The following is a 22,152-nucleotide window of genomic DNA, read 5'->3' as shown; positions in this document are numbered from 1 at the left end:
TCAGAGTCTCTATTTCAAGAGCTGCTGAAACATTAGAAAAACGAGATGCACAATTTGACAACCTGTGAGTTTGAGCTTCCATTCCAAGAGCTGCCCAAACATCACCACAACATGGTATACGAATTGCAAATCTTGAAGCAAAAGCGTCTACTTCAGGGCTGCTACACTTCCCGAAGAGCAAGACACACGACGTGAAGCTGAACTGTTCCATGACTGTCGCCAAAAACATTATTAGTTTGGTATCAATGCGATGCAGACATAGGACATCCAGGTTTGTTTGTGCACTGTCAAAACACTGTAGGAGGCAATGTGGTCAGCATTATGCTCGCCTGAGATTACTACCCTGATTTGACTCAGGTACTCATTCACAGCTGAGCCGACTGATATCCAACGTCAAATCACGATACAAATCCAACTGTCACCAGTGAAATTTGAACCGCGACCTTCCGTACGACAGCCTTGTACTCTAACCACTCAGCTATCCGGACACGAATTGCTCTTTGCAACTTTTAATCCAACTCGGCAGCCCTGCTGAAAAATGCATCTGCTCCATAGCTATGAAAATTTTAAAGACTGGGCAACCAAACCGCTACTCAATTGACGAGACACAGCAGCGTCCTACAGGCACTGCAAATTCATGATATAGGTCGACGAATCAAAAAAATTAAGATACTGATAGCACCAATAACCGGTCACTGGACTCCGCGAAAACATCTGTACAGGATCATTGCCTAACTAGAGGTTCAAAATGCAGACTTGGCAATCAGGAGGACGAGATGGCTTCACATCATATTGGACTGCACTTTTTATGGAATTTATAAACGGCAATCAAAAATGCGTTGTCTGCACAAAAGCCTATAAAAGGTTAATTCTAAAAGGACGATAGGCATTAGGAACGTTACCTAACCTCATCACTGATGTAATACCAATAGGTATAACGATGTAAGAGTGATTCATTGGAGCATGGCATACAAGGGCGGATTGATTGTAAAAACATACTCGATACACCTCAGATTTGATAATATTACTCACAGCGCGTAAAATTTCACCTGACCATTGTGCGGGCTGATAAAATAAGTATTGCAGATATGACTATGGCTATGTCTCATGAAAATAACGTTAGCGAAGGTCTTGGGAAATAAAAAGAATACGCATTGAAAAAATGGTTGCTCCTTTATTGCTGTCAAAAGGAGTTGTGCCAAAATGATTTCGTGTTACCCAAAATGTCTTTGGATATTCATACAGTCTCTCATGAAATCTTAGCTACGCCCGTTATTTAAATCAAACAATTTAGAAGTAGAACATACCAATGTCGTGAGTTTTATTGACAATTCTTATCGGGAAACTATCACCGACTACACAAACGTTTATCGTACTAAGTAAAAACCGACATAAACTACGATTGTGATGATAAATATGAAAGATAGCAATATTTACACGAAAGCAATTGAATAACGAATCGCTGCACAGTGGTCAGGTCGCTGATTCCAAAAGTGGTATTGAAAACAAAAAATTCAAAGTGACAACGTTTGACCCTGGAAATTAGGGAAATATATGAAATGATACAAAATGAAGCCGCAACCTCTGAGTACTGAGGCCGTAGGGGTCTATTGTACTCGACGCCCCCATCGCAAGATTTCCTTTAGTGGATGTATTGCTACCCGAAACAGCTGGAGTAGATCAGCACTAAAAATATAATGTCTGGCGTGATCCCAGGCGGGGCACTCACATAGGAAATATTCTATGCATTCAACTTCTTCATTACAGAATGGACACGTATCACCTTCAAATACTACTTTTCTGAAATACGTCCATTGTTGCCTGTCCTGTTTAGCAGCGCTTCGTCTGCAACAATCCAATTGGATCAAGGCCTTGAAGTGTGTTAGAGCAGTTAATTGTACACTACAGTACACTGCAGGAGGCAATGTGGTGAGCATTGCGTTCGTCCGAGATTATTACCTTGATTTGCCTCAGGTACTCATTCGCAGCTGACTCGACTGGTATCCAACATCCAGTTACGATAACTAATCTCTCTGCAACCAGTGAGATTTGAACCGCGACCTTCCACTACGCTCGACTTATAAACAGGGTCCATTTGGGACAATTCTCGTTCAGTGGCGTGCGGATACACAGTGCATTGTAAAAAAAAAATGACGACCGAATTTTTTAAATATTTTTTTCATGCACAATATGGTTATATTAAGCAAATATAACCGTCAGTTTTTTCATGTTTTCTTTTCCGCTACCGGGGCTAATCAATTAATAAGCTTCTGCTGTCAACGCGTTAAGCTACTTACTTGAGTGCTACACATTATCCCAAAATATGTATGGAAATTTGATCACCCTCCCCTCGAATCTGCAAGCAGTGTCTCCACATATCCTTCATTCCTTATCACCATGGCCATGAACCCGTTCCGATTCCACAAAAAGATTCTGGTATATAAAGCGTCCGGATAGCTGAGTGGTTAGAGCGCAAAGCTATCGTACGGAAGGTCACGGTTCAAATCTCACTGGTGGCAGTGGGATTTGTATCGGGATTTGACGTCGGATACCAGTCGACTCAGCTGTGAATGAGCACCTGAGCCAAATCAGGGTAATAATCTCGGGCGAGCGCAATGCTGACCACATTGCCTCCTAGTGTACCGTTACGGTCTTGAATGAAGTGCTCTAACACACTTCAAGGCCCTGATCCAATATGGATTGTTGCGCCAACGATTATTATTATTATATAAAGCGGCGTTTCCATTCCTTTCTTGGCCAGCTCATCCTCTGCCTCATTGCCTTCTAACCACGGAAATAGTGTCAAGCGTATATTTCCACTAAAAAATACTGGTGGGGGTCATCTATTTGTCCGAAGTATATTTGGATCAGTGACTTCTGCGTCTGCTTTCTCTGTCCAGAGGTGTTGGCTTAAGACACTGGTCGCTGCCACGCTCTCCGCCTAGAAAGAATGTCAATCTTCTATCGATTTAGGTAGCTCCCCGCCTCGCTGATATCCCCGGACATCCTGAAGATTGCTCTCCTTGCCTCCCTCGGCATGCGAAAATGATGAGAAGTCAATCTCAAGAGAACCGTTGAGCATATTTAGAAATCATTGTAATTTCTGCTAATAGAGGAGGCGTATGCGATGAGCTCCGTAAGTAGCTTTGTAAGTCCTGTTCGCCTGCCATTCTCTTCTCAACTTGCATGTTAGTCGGACCAGCTATAGTATTCTATGCATTATACTATCTTTTAGAATGTCACAGGCACTTTTTGCTTGAATTTCAACGGTGCTTTGTTTACTTCAGTTTTGGTTTTCAGGGGCTGTTGGTTTGTAGAGAAGCTCTTATGTACTTTTGTAAATTCAACCAGTTTATTTGGTTGCTATAATGCCCAATATAGCGTCTCCAGGTAGTATAGCCCACAACTACCTTCATTCCTGTAAGTGATCAATCTGGATCCCCAATGAGTGTCCTTAAAGTCATCAGTAACAAGAAATATGTTTCCCGGGGTGTTGAAAAATTATTTGAATATTTGAGAACTTAAACTTTGGATGATAATAAACCGCAATGATGGTTATTTCGCTGGTATACTCCACCACTCCACCAATCGGATTGAAGTTGCTTGAAAGTAGCCTTTGCAATACTATTCCAGTATTTACATAACGCTACCAGATTTCGTCAGGACCTAAAGGGAAATCAGTATGAAATTTAAAGATTTCATTCATCAACAATATAAAATAAGACAATCTTATCTTAAAATTGGTGGTTTAGTTGATTTATTACATCCAACCACCTAACATACCGTTACGAAATATAGAAATAAAGGATTTGTGGGAAATGAAGAGAAAAGTGGTCGACCAAGAGAACTTTCTAGTGAGAATGTAGATTAATCTTGAGTAAGATAAACGAAAATCAGAGAATTATCGGATAAGAGCTACCACAATACGTGGTAAAAACTTCGAATAAAGCTGTTTATCCGAAAACCCTTCGTAGAGTTATCCATTCTGGTGGTTATAATAATAGCTTTGAAATGATCAATTGATCATGTGTGCCGGATAGCTGAGTGGTTAGAGCACAAGGCTGTCGTATGGAAGGTCACGGTTCAAATCTCACTGGTGACAGTGCCTCCTACAGTGTACTACTGTAGGGTACCGTTACGGTCTTGAATGAAGTGCTCTAACGAACTTCAAGGCCTTGATCCAATATGAATTGTTGCGCCAACAATTATTATTAATTGATCATTACAAATAACACCCAAAGTAAGGTCCCACATTTCCTAGGCTCAGACCTAACATTTCCTAATCAGGTTCCTTGAATCAGTAAAGACAGCCTATTCCGGCTCACAACTTCGTTTTGTTGTGTCGGATAGTTTCTCAACATTTCTCTCGGCTAGGCTTCACGTTCACTTGACTTCATTTTTCAAGTTATACGTTTTGTAGAGTAGAGTTCCCTGTCCTATCCTTGGTAGAATACCACAAGAGCTGGCCGTATGTTGTATTTATCTTTGAGACTTAGCGTCTCGTAAGTGATTGCCTTCCAGAAGTCTCTAGATATACGGGCCTTTGCGGCTATATGCTGAAAGGTATTGCCGTCCAAGCTTCTGTGGAGTGTTCTTGCCTACCTCTATGAGAAACCGCATCTTCATCATTTAATTGAAACATTGAATATTCTTTCTTCTTCTGAAGTGAAGAGTGAGATGAATTCCAACAAAGGAATACGGAGGTAGTCGGCCAAATGCTGTGCCGTTCTGCTCTCATTGATTCATCATCACTTTGTTCTCTGATTCAATTTTCGCGATCACTTTTGGTTGATTTGCTATCCAATAATCTGCAACGGAGAGCAATTCGATTGGTGTTTCTCCATCGATAAGCACTGTGGGCGGAAGTTTTTCTACACACAAGTTACAAAAAATTTATAAGGTTGGGATGGCATTTTGGCCATCTTTGAATTTTTACGGGAGTTGATTAAGAGAGTTGACAATTTGGGGTGAAAGGCGTCCAGGAGTTAATTGTTGAGAATGACCGGTAGCTTCTTTGGCGTTAATTTGATTATTGATTATTGGGATTGAGTTTTCTCAATTTCAATTGTTCATTTCAGCTTATCTAGCCCAAAGTCATTTATTAGTGAAAAGGAATAAGAAGCTCCGCATAGATTTTGCATAGATGTTGTAAGGCGTTACTTCTAAAAGGATAAAGAATTTTGGGAAAAGGTATTATTTATGGGTGAAATCAAGGCCACTTTCTTAGGAAATGATAACCAAAGAAATGGGGAAAACCGAGCACAGCAATACAATCGAAAAATCTTCTTCCAACTGTGAACCATTGTAGAGATCATGTTATGGATTGGGGGACTCTAGCGGTCAGTGGGTTTTTTTGTTTCCGTTTTATTGAAAGGATAATAAATCGACATCAAGATAAGAACCTGTTATAACCAAATGTACATTCATACATGAAGAGTTTTGATCCTGGAGAGCAATAGATTCCCCAAGAAGACGATGATCCGAGACTTACTGTACACATTGTGAAGGACTAGGCAGCTTTACATGCATCCGCAATCGCTTGTTCTTATTCCAATTAATCATTACTAGAAACTTTTGAAGCATAAAATAGGAAAACGAAAAGTAAGCCACAAGTAATCTTTAAAATATACTTCGCGTGAATAATGTGCGGAAATTCCATGAGAAGAAACTGGAAAGTTAGTTTTATCGATGCTTCGACGATTGCACACAGTCATTGATACCAACAAATTATCAACTTATTGCGACGGTCAACTGGGAATACCTCAACAGACAGTACATCTGCCTGTATCTGGCATTTAGCGCGTCCTTCTCTCTTAGGATGTGTCTTTTCCAGCTCAGCTTAAGATCAAGTGTCATACTTAAATATTTAACCTCGCTGAACTGTGGCACATCTTCTCCGTTTATGATGACTTTAGCTGAATTCTCTTTTTTATTTGAGAAGTTAATGTACATTGATTTGCTTTTGTTTAATTTTATTTTTCACTTTTTGGTCCTACACACACTAGCACAGATTAGTCTCAACTTGATCTTGGTATTGAGATAACTGCATATCCAGATTTTAGACAGGCATCTAATACTATTAATACTTTAGGCAACATCCAGTTCAGTGCCACCGTCGGCAGAAACCACTCTCCCTAGATATACAAATTGATTGACGCTTTCAATGCTCTGCCCATTAATGCAAACAAGGAAAGTGCAACGTCAGACTGAGAATCTTGGTTTCGTTGGTGTTTATCTTCAGTCCAACTCTACTTGCCTCCCTTTTCATATCCAGAATTAAAGTTCACGACCCGGCGAAGGACCAAACAAATGTTAACAGCGTAGTCGAGTTGTTTGAGGAAAGATGTCGTTCATTGAATTCCTCCACATCGTCCGGACAAGGAAGCATGGAGAACGTCACCGGTAACAAGAAGAAATAATATCAAGATGATAAGATGCAACATTGATGGTCTCCGCTTTGGACCTTAAAATTCTCCGACATTTACTTCGGTGCAGCACATGATATTTTACGGCATCATATGCCGCTCTGATAATAACTATTAGTTTCTCCAGAATGCTCGTCCTGCGTAGAGCACTCCAGATGCACTCCCTTTTAACGCAATCGAAACCGATGAAGAGCAAAGTGCAGCGAAGATCTAAACTCCGCGCATTAATCCTAAATGATCCGTAAAGTATTAATGTGGTCAATACAATAATAATAATCATTGGCGCAACAATCCAATTGGATCAGGGCCTTGAAGTGTGTTAGAGCACTTCATTCAAGACCGTAACGGTACACTGAAGGAGGCAATGTGGTCAGCATTGCGCACGCCGGAGATTATTACCTTGATTTGACTCAGGTACTCATTCACAGCTGAGTCGACTGGTATCCGACGTCAAATCACGATACAAATCACATTGCCACCACTAAGATTTGAACCGCGACCTTCCGTACGACAGCCTTGTACTCTAACCACTCAGCTATTCGGAGGATCCAGAGCGGAAACCAGTCTGCTTACTGTCGATCGAGCTTTCAAAATGTTCTTTTATGAGTTCTAGGATTATTTTAACTATTATCTTTGCGATGGCAGGGAGCACGCAGATACCCCTCTAATTGTCACATTCAAAACGGATCCCCTTCCTTAGGATCTTGAGAATCATCCCCTTCTTCCACTCTTTGGGAAAGGTCTAGGATTAGCAAAATTTCCGTAAGAGGGGAAGCAGCACATCTACAGGAACTGCAGTTGCAGCAATAAATAACTCGGCGTCGAGCATGGACATTGATGGCCGAGATAATTTCTCTTCTGCTTGGATCAACAGTCTGTATTACTGTGACTAGCCATTGCATACACAAAAGGAGAAACTTCACGGGATGTGATACGATTAAGAACCGTAATGAAGTCTTCTTCTCACCTTTTCAGTTCTTCATCATCGTGGGTGAGAAGTCGACCGTTGACGTGCTTCACAGGGCTATCGATTAACGACCATATGCAAGCTCTTTCATGATGCGGTACACATTCCTGAAATCATTGCGATCTGCGGCATCTTCCACTTACCTGGCCAGCGCAATACCAAATTCTCTCTTGTCACGCTTCATTGATTCCGCAGTCAGCCATATCTTCTGACTCCCCTTCAGGACGTGGCAGAAGATCTGTGTAGCACCCGAGAAAAGAACATTTTTTTTGTGGAGGCCCAATACTCCTCGATATTCTAAGGCAGATTACTCAGTATATCTACCGCCGGATTAGCAACATAGCTCTCCATTTTCGAGCGACAACTGGGTCATACAAGCGGTGGATGAACTTAGGGGGTCGCAACTCTCCAACCCTGCGAAAAGTGGCGGATACAACACCCAAGTGAACGTAACCGATCATCAGATGGTGATCCCTTTCGAGGTCCATGCCAGCGCCTCTTGTTACACACGTCCAAGAGACAATTCCTAAAATTTACTGCTGATCACGAAGTGGTCGATCTGATTACTCGTACGGTGTCGGTCAGTTATGGCAGGTTCTGTGTTTGAACAATGTGCCAACAATGACGAGACGGTGGATGTTGGAGAAATTCACAAACCTTCCACCATTTCCGTTGCGGTCGTTCCATTTCCCCTATTTTTTAGAAAGCGATTTAAATAAATCATTTGATGGAAAGCCCTGTATTGATAACAGACAATCTCATACGCTTCACACTCTGATTTTAATATTATTAGCAAATACGAAAAAATTAACCTACAACAGATACAAACAAGTCGGGAAACCAGAAGCTCGGCGCTTGAGATATGAAAGGTTTTGTTTGCTTCTTCTGTGAGTATATTTGAATGCAGAACTATCCCATTTGTACGTAGCCCGTTATGTATATGCATTTAGCATATCAGACTACTTACTTTAGTGGGATATTGATATTTAGTTGCAATAAATTTACACGGTAAAGTCAACTTTGAGCTGCTGTAACTTTGTTAGTAATACTATGATTTTGATCAGATTGGGGATAACATGCTTCATATTATATTCTATACTACTACAAACTTTTATAGCTCTGGAATAAACTTAAGGGGGGTTTTACTCAATTTCCCAAAAAATATGGTAATATGCTAGTATTAACTTAATTTGAGCAGATATAGCTTCATATAGTGGCAGCTTAATGATTTTTTTTCAGATTTTTAGTTTGAGTAGTTTCTGAGAATGGGTCCGTTAAAGAAATCATCACTTCCCACCCCACGTTTTACAAACAAAACCTTAAAAAGGACTGGGGAGAAGTAGATTCTTCATGAATGGAATTTTAATATTTCCTTCGAATGTCAATTATTCTCGTTAATTATGACGTCAGCATCTTGAAGTAATAAAAACTTGTTGTTTCTTTTTCGTTGGTGTGGGTATTTATTCTTGCAAATACCGATATTTCGGGAACCACTTGTTCCCTTCATCAGTGCAAACAAGTTGGAAACACCGCATAATTTCACTCTTGTCAGCATCTTATTTGTATGGCTTAGGATGCTGTTAATTCGCACGAAATCGATAAGTTGGAACTGCTATAACTTTAACACTACTAGTCGGATTTCGATAAAACTTGGCATATGTATGCACGAGACTGCCCTCTATGCCGGCGCATTTAGTACTCCTAGGATGAACTTTCAGTCAATTCCTAAAAGTTTGTAATATACTATTAGTAAGTTTATATGAGCAGATATCGGAATGGGACATATTTCGAGGCCTAGATTTCATCTAAGCGCACTTTCCTGATTTTTTTCGGATTTTTTGGTTGGGTAGTTTCCGAAAATGAATCCTGTCTCACTTTAAGTGCGTAAATTTTGACTCCGTACTCACGCACTTTGCAATTCACGTCAAAATTAATAACATCTGTCCACCAAATTTCGTTCGGATCGATTTAGCCGTTTTGGAGAAAAGTGCGTGTGACAGACAGACAAGTATTGAATCGATTTTAATAAGGTTTTCTTTACACAAAACCTTAAAAATGGAAATTAGCACGAAACATGGGTCATTTTGGCTCAAAAGTGCAACCATGAATCATTTCGACTGATCATAATAACTCACATTTTGCCAACCATGAGTCAAAATGAATACCAAAATTTCAAACGAACCAACCTCAAAGAAGAGTAAAGATTCCAACAGCCTTACAATACTGACGACTGATTGGAGAAAGCATACCCAGACAGAGATCGTTGTGAAATCAAAGTACAGGGAAATTTAGTAGTGGGGAATTTTTCAGGAGTCGTTTTGACTCATGGTTGACAATCTAGGGTTAAAAAAAATAGATTTTTGTTTGAATTTTGGTCAGTCTTTCTACAATTTTAGACTACTGTGCACTGCTTAGTTGTATCAAGCGGATATAATTTATCTATTCCTCAAATATCTATTTTAAAAGGAACAAGCTTTCATAATAATAATAATCGTTGACACAACAATCCATATTGGATCAGGCCCTTGAAGTGTATTAGAGCACTTCATTCAAGACCATAACGGAACACTACAGTACACTGTAGGAGACAATGTGGTCAGCATTACGCTCGACGGAGATTATTACGCTGATTTGATTTAGGTACTCATTCACAGCTGAGTTGAATGGTGTCCGACGTCAAATCATGATACAAATCCCACTGCCACCAGTAAGATTTGGACCACGACCTTCCGTACGACAGCCTTGCGCTCTAACCACTCAGCAACTTTCAGCAAACTTTCATAACACACAAAACATGGATTTTGTCGGCATTTACCAGTACTTTTCTAAGTATTTGAAAGTCAATTTATAGATTTGTAGTGAATGCCCCACAAGGGAAAGTTTTTCGATGCAGCTGGCAGTTTATTTGCTAATATTACTTTAATGGAAGTACAAATGTTTCTTTACATTTATTTATCACTTCCTTAAATTTATCACCCACATCCTTACAAAGAATCAATAACCATTTGTTTTTGTGTTCTCTGTGACTGTACGTCTTGTGATCGAATTCTTAAGGCAAAACACTTTCCGTTTACTCCTACTTGTACTGTTTATGAAGATGCTAATGTAAAGCCTCCCACACAAAAACTGAATCAAAACGCCTTCTCCTTTCCTGGGATATACGATAATAAATTACAATCATGCAAAAAATGACTAAAAATTACTTAATATTCATTCCACCTTCCCATAACAACCCACTTTTCTTTCGAAACACCACCGGAAGTTGTTTTTCTCAGAATTCACCTGACGTGTCATTTTGTCAAGGCTAGAACATCTTAACACCAGTTATCAGGGAAATGATATAAATGAGATTTGTTCAATGATATCGTTTGATTTACTCAAGAGCTTATTATCATATGATGATCGCATACTCTTTATGCCAAACAAATTATTCAAACATTCGCGCATTTTAGCGCTATTCTAGTACATTCGCCCGGAATTGTACATGTGCGTGCGGCGTGCGCGATCGTACGTTGCGCTGACCCGCGATCATCCAGGGCTTGTCAGTTTGACACGGAAGGCTGTCAACAGGTTCCGATCTAATGTCGCGACTGCACAAAAGAAACGTAGTCGATCGCGAGTGCTTGTTTTCGGTCGTTTCGTCCCTTCAATTTTCGTTTTTCCTTGCGCCCAGAACAGTTCGAAGACCATCTTTGTAATGTAACAAGAGTGCGGTGTCGTAAGAGTGAAAAGTGCTAAAATCAGTTCGTCGATTTGCTGGAAAGTGCCTCGAAACGCCTTCGTAAGTACGAAAAGTGTCTCCAGTGGATTGTTTTTGCCGTCGCCGCCGTCGTCTTGACTCGGCCGAGCGGAGGTCGCAATAAAACTGAATTCTTGGAATTCGCGGAGAAAATTATGTTGATTGTAGCAAGTTGGGGCCAGGGGGGCAGCCTTAACCTTTTATGTTTGTAAACTTTCACAATTTTGTTGTTATTTGCTGCGACTGATTGGGCCTAGACAATTGGAAGATTGGCTGGTATCTTTCCGAGCATCCAATTAGGCGGAGCGTCCAAGACGGCATCTGAGCCTCTTGTTCTGATCAGAACGTTGACAATAGGAACAGTGTGTGACAACTAAGATTTGCAGTTCGTATTTTGTGTCGATATGCCGAGATGAGAGTGATAAAGGGCTAAATAATTTTGTGCTCTCTCAGACAATGGAAAGTTGACAAACTGCTTTTTTACTTCTATATAGAAAAACCCAGTCAATTTAAACCAGGACCTCGCATATTTGTAGAAGCCCTTTTCTATGAACAGAGTTCATATCCCAACCCGCATGCGGTATTTTGCTGTTGTTAAGTCAGTAAAGCTCTTCCGTTCCACTCAGTGCCTGATAAGCAGGACAGGACAATCCATCCCTACATCGTACTAATTAATAATAAACTCACCCATGATGCGAGATCAGTCACCATTATTGCCTTTATCAATTCATATGGAGAGTTGGCATTCAAGTAATAAACCTCTTCTCATGCACAGTGACTTTGTTGTTCGATGGACGGTGCACGTTTTATTGCGGCTTAAAATTTACTGTGACAAAAGCACTATTGATCGCATCATGCATGCTGTCCTTTCTCTTCAAAAACCTTTTGAAATGGAATCGTGGCATTGAGATTAGATCATAAAATGAGATACGGCATTTGTGATGTCTACGATGCTGACGATGGTGCAGGAGTAAAAAAACGCTCAGCTTCTTGATGGCTAAAGAGACAAAAATTGGCTGCAGTTCTAAAATGGGCCCCGCCATGCAGGCATTCCCTAACTAAAACTCTACATAGCTTCCACTCGGTGTGTTTTGATAATTTTCGCAAACCGGTTTTGCAACGTCTGGAAGCAAAAAATCCATTTTTTTTTCTGTGATCGCTAATCACGGTTTACGGGCAAACAATTTCAATTTTGCGATTTCTTCTTCCAATATTTTGTTTTGCAAAAAGAACATTAGTTTTGGTAAAACCTTGTTTTCTTGTATTTGGTGTAGTTCCCTCCTACAATGATAGATGCTTTAGCTTTTCTAGATATGTTATCGGTAGATATCAATTGTAATGAATGTCGGCAGACGTGATTTGTTGCATTATCTAATTGTATTTAAACTTTTTCGTAGTAAACCATTTTGGCAACCTTCCTCTTTGGAAATTTCCTTGTATTCTCGTTTGGATTTCTATCGGGTTACCTTTGAATTTGACATAAACAATTTATTTTTATTGAGAAAAATTAGTTTTTTCCATAAGTAATCTGCGGTTGGACTATCAACTTCGTCGTCTGTAAACTTTTGAATTGATCTTGTTTCATCCACGCGGAAACCTAGCCCTTTTCCGGAAGTCACCGACTAGACCACACTGTCGGTGTCGTTGAAACATTCATCTAAATTCCAGCCTTGCTTTGGTTCCTTGTCTGATTTCCCCGGAGTTTATCGCCCTAGAATGTTTGTTATTCCGAACTTTCAAGTTAATTGTTCTGGACTCAGGGCATATTTTATTGTAAAAATATTATCGCTTTTCAGTCAGACGTCTGCGCCTTAATTACTGTGAAGTAACAGATCCCCGTTGTCCTTTTAGACCCTCTTTCGTTACGAATCCGTATCATATTTAGTTGCCGCAATTAGTTTGTCCAACGCATCACAGCAATTTGAAACGATCGGTAAAGTTGAACTTTCAAGCCCATCTCCGAAAAGGGTGGGGAGTTTATCGAGAAAAAAGGGTAGGTCTTCTCTTTTCAACCCCAATGAAAACTCTTGTCAATTACCTCTTCCCCTTTAAAACGGTGGCTCACAAATTAGCCATGACTTCGAAAAACATGTCAAGTAAAAAGAAAGGCTTTAGCTGGACCAAAGAGGCCCTCCTGATCCTGCCTCCGACGTGGAGGTTAAAATGGTATGGTCCTGGTAGGGTGCAGCGGGCTCCAAAATACATTCCCCTAATTGGTATTTGCGTGCAGCCGTCAACGTCCTTGGCCACGTCAATTACATGATGGTTTTGCACCGCATCCTTCAAGAGACAACAATCCGATGGTGTTAAGGCCCGACCTAATGTCGACTACAAGGTCGTTGGAGAGTCTTTGGTTATCCCCGCATATCAGTTCTGCAGGACTTCCAGCAAATTCTTCGCCATTGGCTGTCTGGTGTCCAAGGAAACCAAGTGGGCGGACTTGCGAGCAAGAAGGGTAATTTTCCATCTCTATAGCGGCCTTCAGAATCCTTTGCTATCTGTCAAGTATCCCACTGGATTGCATCTTTATAGCGGCCTTCAACACCCTTTGCCATCTTTCAAGTATCCCACTGGACTGCGAGAAGTACGCGGTTGTCCGGTGGCGTTTGAAACCGAGGAGTTTGTCTAATTTTGAGAAAAGGGTGGACTCAAACTGGATTCCTTCCTCGATGATTATAACTATCGGTTCACCGCACCGTGGAATCTACTCTTGATAGATGACCTCAGCACAAGATTGTGCAGAAACGCTTTTCAGAGACCACCGCGTGAACCCATAGATGATTGTGAGGCAATACCTGAAACGCTCTGAGTTTCGTAAAGAACCAATTAAATCAAGATGGATTATAAGGAAACGCTTGGTTTACCGAAGGAAGGCCACTAATTTTTCCTCACATGTTTCGGAGTATAACACTTCTGGCATGCGATCCACTGTCTTGCTTTAGAATTAATGTTCTTGTTCATGGACGGGCAGAAATACTTTGCGTTGACTAACCGATTCGTTACCCGGATGCCTGTGTGCCCTATATTGTGAATGGCGTGAAATATTTCCTTACCGAAATCGGGCGGGATATATGGCCTTGGTTCCTTGTCTGAGGCCGAGCAGTGTATACTGGACGTTGAACCAAAGATAGGAAACTCCCTAAATGTGTAAGTGTTAGCCTCTGAAGTAGAATCTCAGAAGCGAACTAGCTGATAAAACTCATGTGCCGAAGTTAGCGAGAGGAGGAAGTCCGAGAAGCTTTTTTTTTTCAAAGTAAACCTGAGGGGCTTATAGTCCGTGCACATTGTGAACAGCTTGCCTTCAAGGGAATATCGGAAGTATTTAGTTAGTTAGTCATGATCGTAAATGCTGCAGTTCCATTAAGCGATGTTTAGCTGCTTGGAAAAGAAGCTCAACAACTGGCAGGTTACGTTCACCTTCCGAAGGGCAGCACCCATGGTGCATTTTGCTGAAGAAGTGCCAGAAGTGTAGTCTCAAACGCCTGGACCACCTCTGGGGATCACGAAATCATCGGGGCTCCCATAACCAAAAAAAAAGACGATGGTAGACGTTAAATATGCTCAAAAACCTCAGATCCTTCACTGTTTTCGAAAGCGGGAAGCTCGAAATCGCTTGCATTCTGAGTGGATCCGGTTGGATGCCTTCAAGGGTATTCAGGTGGTTGAGGAATCTCATCTACGGTTGCAAGAATTGATATTTCTCAACCCTCACCAAACCTCAAGGAGACGTTGGAAAATGCACTAGATGTGCTTTAAATGTTCGGACTCAGAGGAAGATGCGACCAGAACATCATCCAAATAGACGAAACAAAGATGGAAGTTTCGCAGCATGGAGTGGATAAACCTCTGAAAGGTTTGCGTCATATTGCACAGCCCAAAAGTTCTCCTAGTGAACTCGAAAAGTCCAAAAGGTGAGCCGTTTTCGGGAAGTCTGCGGGAGCTACAGTGATTGGATGATATGCCTTGACTAAGCCCAAGGTTGAGAAAATACGACAATTTGAGTTGTGGGTGCAAAATTTTGAATAAATGAAATGGTGTATCAGTCTGCAATCGTCTCGGCATTAAAACGTCTGTAATCGGGGTTTAGGGCGAAGAAGTGACGAAGACCAATGTCTATCTGAAGGTCTCCAAATACCCTCTTTAAGAAGTTCTTCAAATTCTTTCCGTGTAACCGCGAACTTCTGCGGTGGGGAGTCTGTAGGGTTGATGTAGTGCTGAACTTCATACTTAATGGGCTCAGGTAGACTGCGCTCGGTAGTGATGTTACGGCATTTTTGAAAACATGCGCGAATACTGGGCCAACAATGTCTTCAAAAACAATAGAAAGTGTGTAGTGGTCAATGATCCACTAGCAGCGGGTTTTATTGACATCATCATCGGCACAACAACCGGCATCCGGTCTAAGCCTGCCTTAATAAGGAACTCCAGATATCCTGCTTTTGCACCGAGGTCCACCAATTCGATATCCCTAAAAGCTATCTGGTGTCCTAACGTACGCCATCTCAGGCAAGGTCTGCCTCATCTTCTTTTTCTACTATAGATATTGCCCTTATAGACTTTTCGGCCTGGATCATCCTCATGCATACGAATTAAGTGACCCGCCCAACGCAACCTATTGAGCCGGATTTTATCCACAACTTCACGGTCATGGTATCGCTCATAGATTTCGTCGTTACCCATCCTCATGTAGGGGGCCAAAAATTCTTCGGAGGATTCTTCTCTCGAACGCGGCCAAGAGTTCGCAATTCTTCTTGCTAAGAACCCATGTCTCCGAGGAATACATGAGGACTGGCAAGGTCATTGTCTTGTACAGGTTTTATTGAAAACGGTGCTAAATTATGAAGTCGGGATGCGGGAAGAATCGAGACTTCAGCACTTGTATCGTCTTCTCAAAGGGTCGTAAATTATGAGGCAATGTGGTGATATATTTCGGGTAGACGTCATCAGAGCTCCCGGCAAATCTAGTTTTTTTTTGCAAAGAAATTCCAGGGGATGGTACATTTTTTGGTTTTTCGGCGAACCTGCGATGGTTCGGTCGACCTACTACTCAATCGCCCTTTTCGGCAGGCGGATCTAAACCGTGATCTAGTCGCAATATTTTGGACACTTTATTAGTCATATTGAGAACAACTTTGGTGAACTTCTTTGAAAAGTTTAAGCTGAAAATAAAAGAGTTACGCGACAATATTCTGCTGAATGTCGTAACTGGAATTCTTCAACTGCGCGATGTCTAACGGCTCCAATTTTTATTGGAAACCAAAAAGCTTTTAATTTTACATCACTTACTTATTTTCTAAGAATATTAACCTCAATGTAGCTGAAAATAATCAAAATCAAAAATTTGACAGATGTTAAAAAAAAGATAATTCGGTTTTCACTGTTTTTTTCACTAATTACGCATCCCATCATCCCAAATATAGGTTCATATTCTTGGTAATTTAGTGAAAAATCATACATTCAAATTTCGTGATGATCGACTTACTTATTACATTTTGAGCCAGAATTCCGGCAAATGTGAAAAACGTCGTTTTGAGAAAAACAACTGACAAAAAACTTGTTTGAAAAATCCTCTTTTGGATAAAAAGACATTTATCGCTCTTAATTACCAACAAAATACAGTCACTACAAATACATATGCACTCGTACAAAGGACTGACGCCAAGTATTTATAAATATACTATTTACATAATGCTACTAGTTTTCGTAAGGATATAAAGCGACTACTTCCTGGGTGTTAGACCCTAAGCCTGCATACGATAATCGCTCGCTTCTACCCCTATGAAATCTAAAGGACCACGAATTTTGCTTTGAGCGTATTCTGGAATAGCTAAAATAACGACCTATGCAAAAAAAAATCGATTCTGAAAACCTCCCATCAAATACTATCAAGCTCTATGATGCGAGGGTATGGGTTGATGTCCTTGGCAAAAAGATGTGTTGTACGCGTTTTGCTCACGGGCAGAGATGGCAACTTTTGCGAATGGCGCCTGCCTATCGCACTGTCTCAAAGCCGACTGTGATGATGATCGCGAGGGTGATAGCCATTGGCTCCTCGCAGAGGAACGTAAAGTCATTTTGAGCCGAAAAGGAGCAGACTTAAGAAAGGTGGTTGCTCGTAAAAAACGAGACAAACTCAAAATGAGTCAAGCGGGAGAATGGCAGCACGGTTCATCGACAATTTAGAGCCGTGTCTGAATCGAAAGCATAGCAAGAATAAACTCCTCCATGTTAATTACATATCATGCTGGTCCCAAGCACAGAAAAAGGAGGATGATTTGAGGCAACGTAGTTCATACTATCCTCAGTAAAACACAAGTAAAATGCTGAGATTAGGGAAAGAAATAAGATTATTTCACTATGCTAAATCCTCTCTGATCTCTTTTGGTGACAGACGGACTGAGAAAGCGCATTCAATGTCGTCAAAAAAATGATCGCCATTAATTACAAAGCCTTGAGGAAATGCTAGGGCGTTGATCTCAATGGACGCGGTGCTTTTTGGAAATAGCTAAGAGTTCTTGACGCACGGACGACTTCAGGGCGTAAGTAAATTAGTCCGAATCAAACAAATAAGTGTATCTACACACTAAATATTGGTACCCTTACTGGAAAGACGGAGGAACTCGCAAGAGCACTACGGAAGAGACGCATTGATACCTGCATATGAGTTCTACAAGAAACTCGATAATGTGGTGCCAAAAGCTGCGACATAGAACGTAGACGCGGTAACAAATGCTATAAACTTCTTTAGTTTGGTAGCCCAAGCGCTGAATATAGTGTCGGCATATCCATTTAAGAGGGTTGTTGTGATGCCACTAAAGAAATCATGCGATTTGAAAACCAGTTGATGAAGTTCACTATTATATCAGCTGATACGCACCGCTGACAGGTCGATCCAATGTCAAGAAAGATGCCTTCTGGTAACTACCCGATAGAAAGGCCTGTAAAGTGCTTGTCGATGACTATCTCATCATTGCGGTTACGTGGATGAAAAGGTAGATGGCAGCATGTGTCATGGGAAAAAGGGTTCCTAGTGCTCAGCACACTCATGACCTTGTACTTGTCAATATATGGTTTATCAAACAATTTTCTCATCTTCCCACACTGTATAGTGGGAACAACAAACGCAAATCGGCAATGTCCTCATAACACGATGGTATTTTATCACCGCCACTGACTGCAAAGCCGTTCCCTATGAGACCACCGCACCTCAGCATCGGTCGTTGATTGCTATTTTGCAAATCAAGCCACCGATAAAACAATGTGAGGAACACCCTAGGCTGTCTCGAATTAAATGATGGTGACTGCATGAGAGAAGAGAAGGGGTGATCTCACGACCATTACGAACTCCGAAGGATCGTGGAGTCAAGTTGGAAATAAGATTCAAAGAGCGACTTATGTAACACTCAAGGTCACCAAGCCTGGTAAGCGGTTCATCAACTGAGATACTTGGCTCGATCGTTGTTACCCGAGCGGTCTGTTTCAAGGACCTTTACGATAAAATTGAGACTTTGTACGCGGTCTGTACCGACTTGTCAAAAGCCGACACCAACAACTTGAATATATCGAATACTTTGTTGTGTTAATGATAAGAACGGTACTTTGTTTGCCAATTGACGAACAGATGGCGAGAATATTTGGAGCAGATTTCAACGGTGTAGCCTAAAGCGAATGAGACTCGGAATGAGAGCAGTTATACAAACTAAATTGAGACAGTGTCTACTTTTAATCTTTAACGACCCCAATATTGCTAATGAATAGCCGACAGGATTGCAAGTAAGTTTCTTCTCCAAATTTGCAATGATCAATATACCACATACTATCTTGCTTGCCTTTAAGAATTTGTAAAGTTTTTAGTTCACTAAATTGGACGCGGTATCTTTATCGTACTAGTTGCTTTTAGCGGCAACGATTTGAAAATGGTGAATAGTCTGGCGCTATTATAAGTTATTTCGCCAAATTGAGATATACAGTGCAACAAGCATAAACGCAAATTCTCTTTAAGTGCACGCATTTTTTTACCCACACGCCTTTTCCTTCAAATTTGTTCTAGAGTCTGGTTAATAATTTGCAACAAATGCAAATGCAAAATAAATTTAAGACGAATTAGGGGCACGTCATGTAGTAAGATACAGTTAAATGCAAACTCAAGTTACTTCTTTAAACAAATGATAGCAGTCTCATGCTACAAACATGTGCATACTTTCCTAAAGTTTTATGTAAAACAAAGCCTTATTAAAATCGATTTATCGTCTGTCTGTCACAGGCACTTTTCTACAAAACGGCTAAACCGATCCGAACGAAACTTTATGGAACTATGAAATACATGCAAAGGAGGATGTCATTTTTTTTTTTCAACCAACGTAGTAATGTGGGGTATCAAATGAAATAATAATGATAATTGTTGGCGCAAAAATCCAATTGAAGTGTGTGTTGAAGCACTTCATTCAAGACCGTAACAGAACACTACAGGATTACAATACCCTGCAGGAGGCAATTTGGTCGGCATTGTGCTGCTATTATTTATTACCCTGATTTGGCTCAGGTACTCATTCACAGCTGAATCGACTGGTATCCGACGTCAAATCGCGATACAAATTCCACTGCCACCAGTGAAATTTGAACCGCGACCTTCCGTACGACAGCCTTGTGCTCTAACCACTCAGCTATCCGGATACTATCAAATGGAAGGTTTAGATTAATGCTTTCCGAAACTGATATTAGTTTTGACGTAGGTTTCAAAATGTGGGATTAAAAAAAAGGTGTATACTTAAAGTGAGACAGGACTCATTTTCGGAAACTACCCAACGCAAAAATCTGAAAAAAATCATGGTTATGCGCTTATAGGCAATCTTGGCCTCAAAATATGTATCATTCCGATATCTGCTCCAATAAACTTACTAATGGTATATTAGTAACTTAGAAATTAACTGAAAAAGCCCTCTTTCATCCTAGGAGTCTTAAGTTAAGGCATATGGGGCAGTATAGCGCATATGCTATTAGTGTCAAAGTCATAGCAGTTTAAACTTATCAATTTCACGGGAATATACTACATCTTAAGCCGTGCAAATGAGATGCTGACGTCAGTATAACGAGAATAATTGAAATTCGCATGAAATATTTATAAAGAACGTTTATGAAGAATCTAGTTCTCTCCAACGCTTTTGTTTAAAACACTTATATGAAATTTAAGCCTCAAAATATGTCCCATTCCGATATCTGATCAAATAAATATACCAATAATATATTACCAACTCTTAGAAATTGACCGAAAAACATAACGAGAATAATTGAATTCGATTGGAAAATTAAAATGGAAAATCTACTTCTCCCCAGTCCTCTTTAAGGTTTTGTAAAACAAAATCGAAAATCGGTGCAATGTATAATGTCTGTCTGGCTCTATGTCCGTCTGTCTGTCTGTTACATGCACTTTTCTCAGAGACGACACGAAATTTGGTGAGAAGGTGGGAACTGTGAACGCCCAAAAATGCAATAATTTACATCTTTTTATGTTGAGTTTAGGGGGGGAGTCATACATGCAAAAGGGGGGTGTACTCTTTTTTTTCATCAAATATACTCATCTTGGATATCAAATTAAAAGTCTAGATTAGTACTTTTCGAAGCCGGTCTTAGTTTTGACATTTGTTGGAAAGGCGGGAAGTGCAGGGTGTCGAAATTGCTGACTTCTTTAACGGAACCATTCCCAGAAGCTATCCAACTGAAAAATCTGAAAAAAAATCATGAAGCTGCCTTAATACGGTTCGCAGGCCTCAAAATACTCTCCATCTCCATATCTGCTCAATATGCAACAATAAAGATTATTGTATGAAGCATGATATCTCCAGGTTGTGAGTGGTTGTGGCGATCAACATCGTACAATTACCAGCAAAGTTACAGTACAAGATGATCGTTTCCGTGTAAATTAACTGCAACCAAAATACTAAATATCAATATCACATTAAAGTCAGTAATTTGACATGCTAAATATATGTACATATACATTATGGGCTACGTACACGTGGGATATTTCTGCACTTAAATATATTTACATAACAAGCAAATAAAACCTTTCTTACCTGAAGCGTCTAGCTTCCGATTTCCCGACTTGTTTATATTTGTTGTAGCTTCCTCACATCTGCTTACAATATTGAACTCCTAGTGTGAAGCGTATGAGATTGACTGCCATCAATACAGTGCTTTCCAGATCAAATCATTAAAAAAAATAGAGAGCAATCGAATTTTCACCAAGTACACAAGGAACTGTCGTGCACCCATGGTTCCTCACATAGGGAAACGCAAAACCTTTTAAACCTGAGGGGTTTAGCTTCCGGTTTTTCGACTTGTTTATTTATTTACTTATTTTTGTTGCTTTTCTGATTTCTGTTATTGCTGATAATTTTGAAACCCAATTACTCATTCAAATCTACGTATTAACTTGTTGTTGAACGGCCGCATACCTGTGATTAGTATTTAAAAAGGCCACTTCTGAGTGGCTTCATAGATAGAAACGCCGTGGAAATATTTCTTTTCATAAAACGAGCGACCGAGCTGATCGCCAAGCTGGTAATAATTCACTTCTTCGATGTACATTAACATATCGGAGCGACAATGTCCCTAGAATAAAAATGTGTATGCAGAGAAGATCGTTGCTTTTTATGTGTGATTTCCATGGGTCTAGTAAGCATATTTTTATGATTGGAAGAGCAAAACAATCTCATTCCTTTATAGGTAGTTAGTTCCTGTACCATATTATAATTCAATTGTTTATAGTGGTCAAGGCAAACTGCAAGAAAATAAACGAAGCTTGATTCAGTTACCCCATCAAGGAATAATAAAATGTTTCAAAACGCTGCAAGATTTTGCAAAAACAACTTCCATTCTAGAAGCTGCAAAACTTGCTAAAAGGTTTTAGTGCTAGCTAGCTGCTCCCAACACAACACAAAACTGTTTCAAAAAAGCAATGAATAATGGAAGCCCTCCGAACTTGATGTCTTTGTCTATGAAAAAATCATTGATTTGCCAAT

At 40.3% G+C, this 22,152-nt stretch overlaps 1 protein-coding gene across 2 annotated transcripts in view; it reads left to right on the top strand.

Moving 5' to 3' along the window:
• The window catches only part of LOC119654485 (tyrosine-protein kinase Shark), a 52,079-nt gene that overhangs the window by 7,180 nt on the left and 22,747 nt on the right, over nt 1-22,152 (top strand). The window contains exon 1 of one of the 2 annotated variants that reach the window (XM_038059906.1): nt 10,979-11,173. The exons of the other annotated variant lie outside the window; for it this stretch is intronic. The gene's annotated coding sequence lies outside the window, so the exon portion shown is untranslated. Of the gene's footprint in view, nt 1-10,978; nt 11,174-22,152 lie in introns of those variants that run through there. 2 annotated transcript variants of the gene reach the window in all.

Source organism: Hermetia illucens, chromosome 4, assembly GCF_905115235.1.
Source record: "Hermetia illucens chromosome 4, iHerIll2.2.curated.20191125, whole genome shotgun sequence".
NCBI classification, from domain to species: domain Eukaryota; kingdom Metazoa; phylum Arthropoda; class Insecta; order Diptera; family Stratiomyidae; genus Hermetia; species Hermetia illucens.
This window is presented reverse-complemented; position numbering and strand designations above follow the sequence as displayed.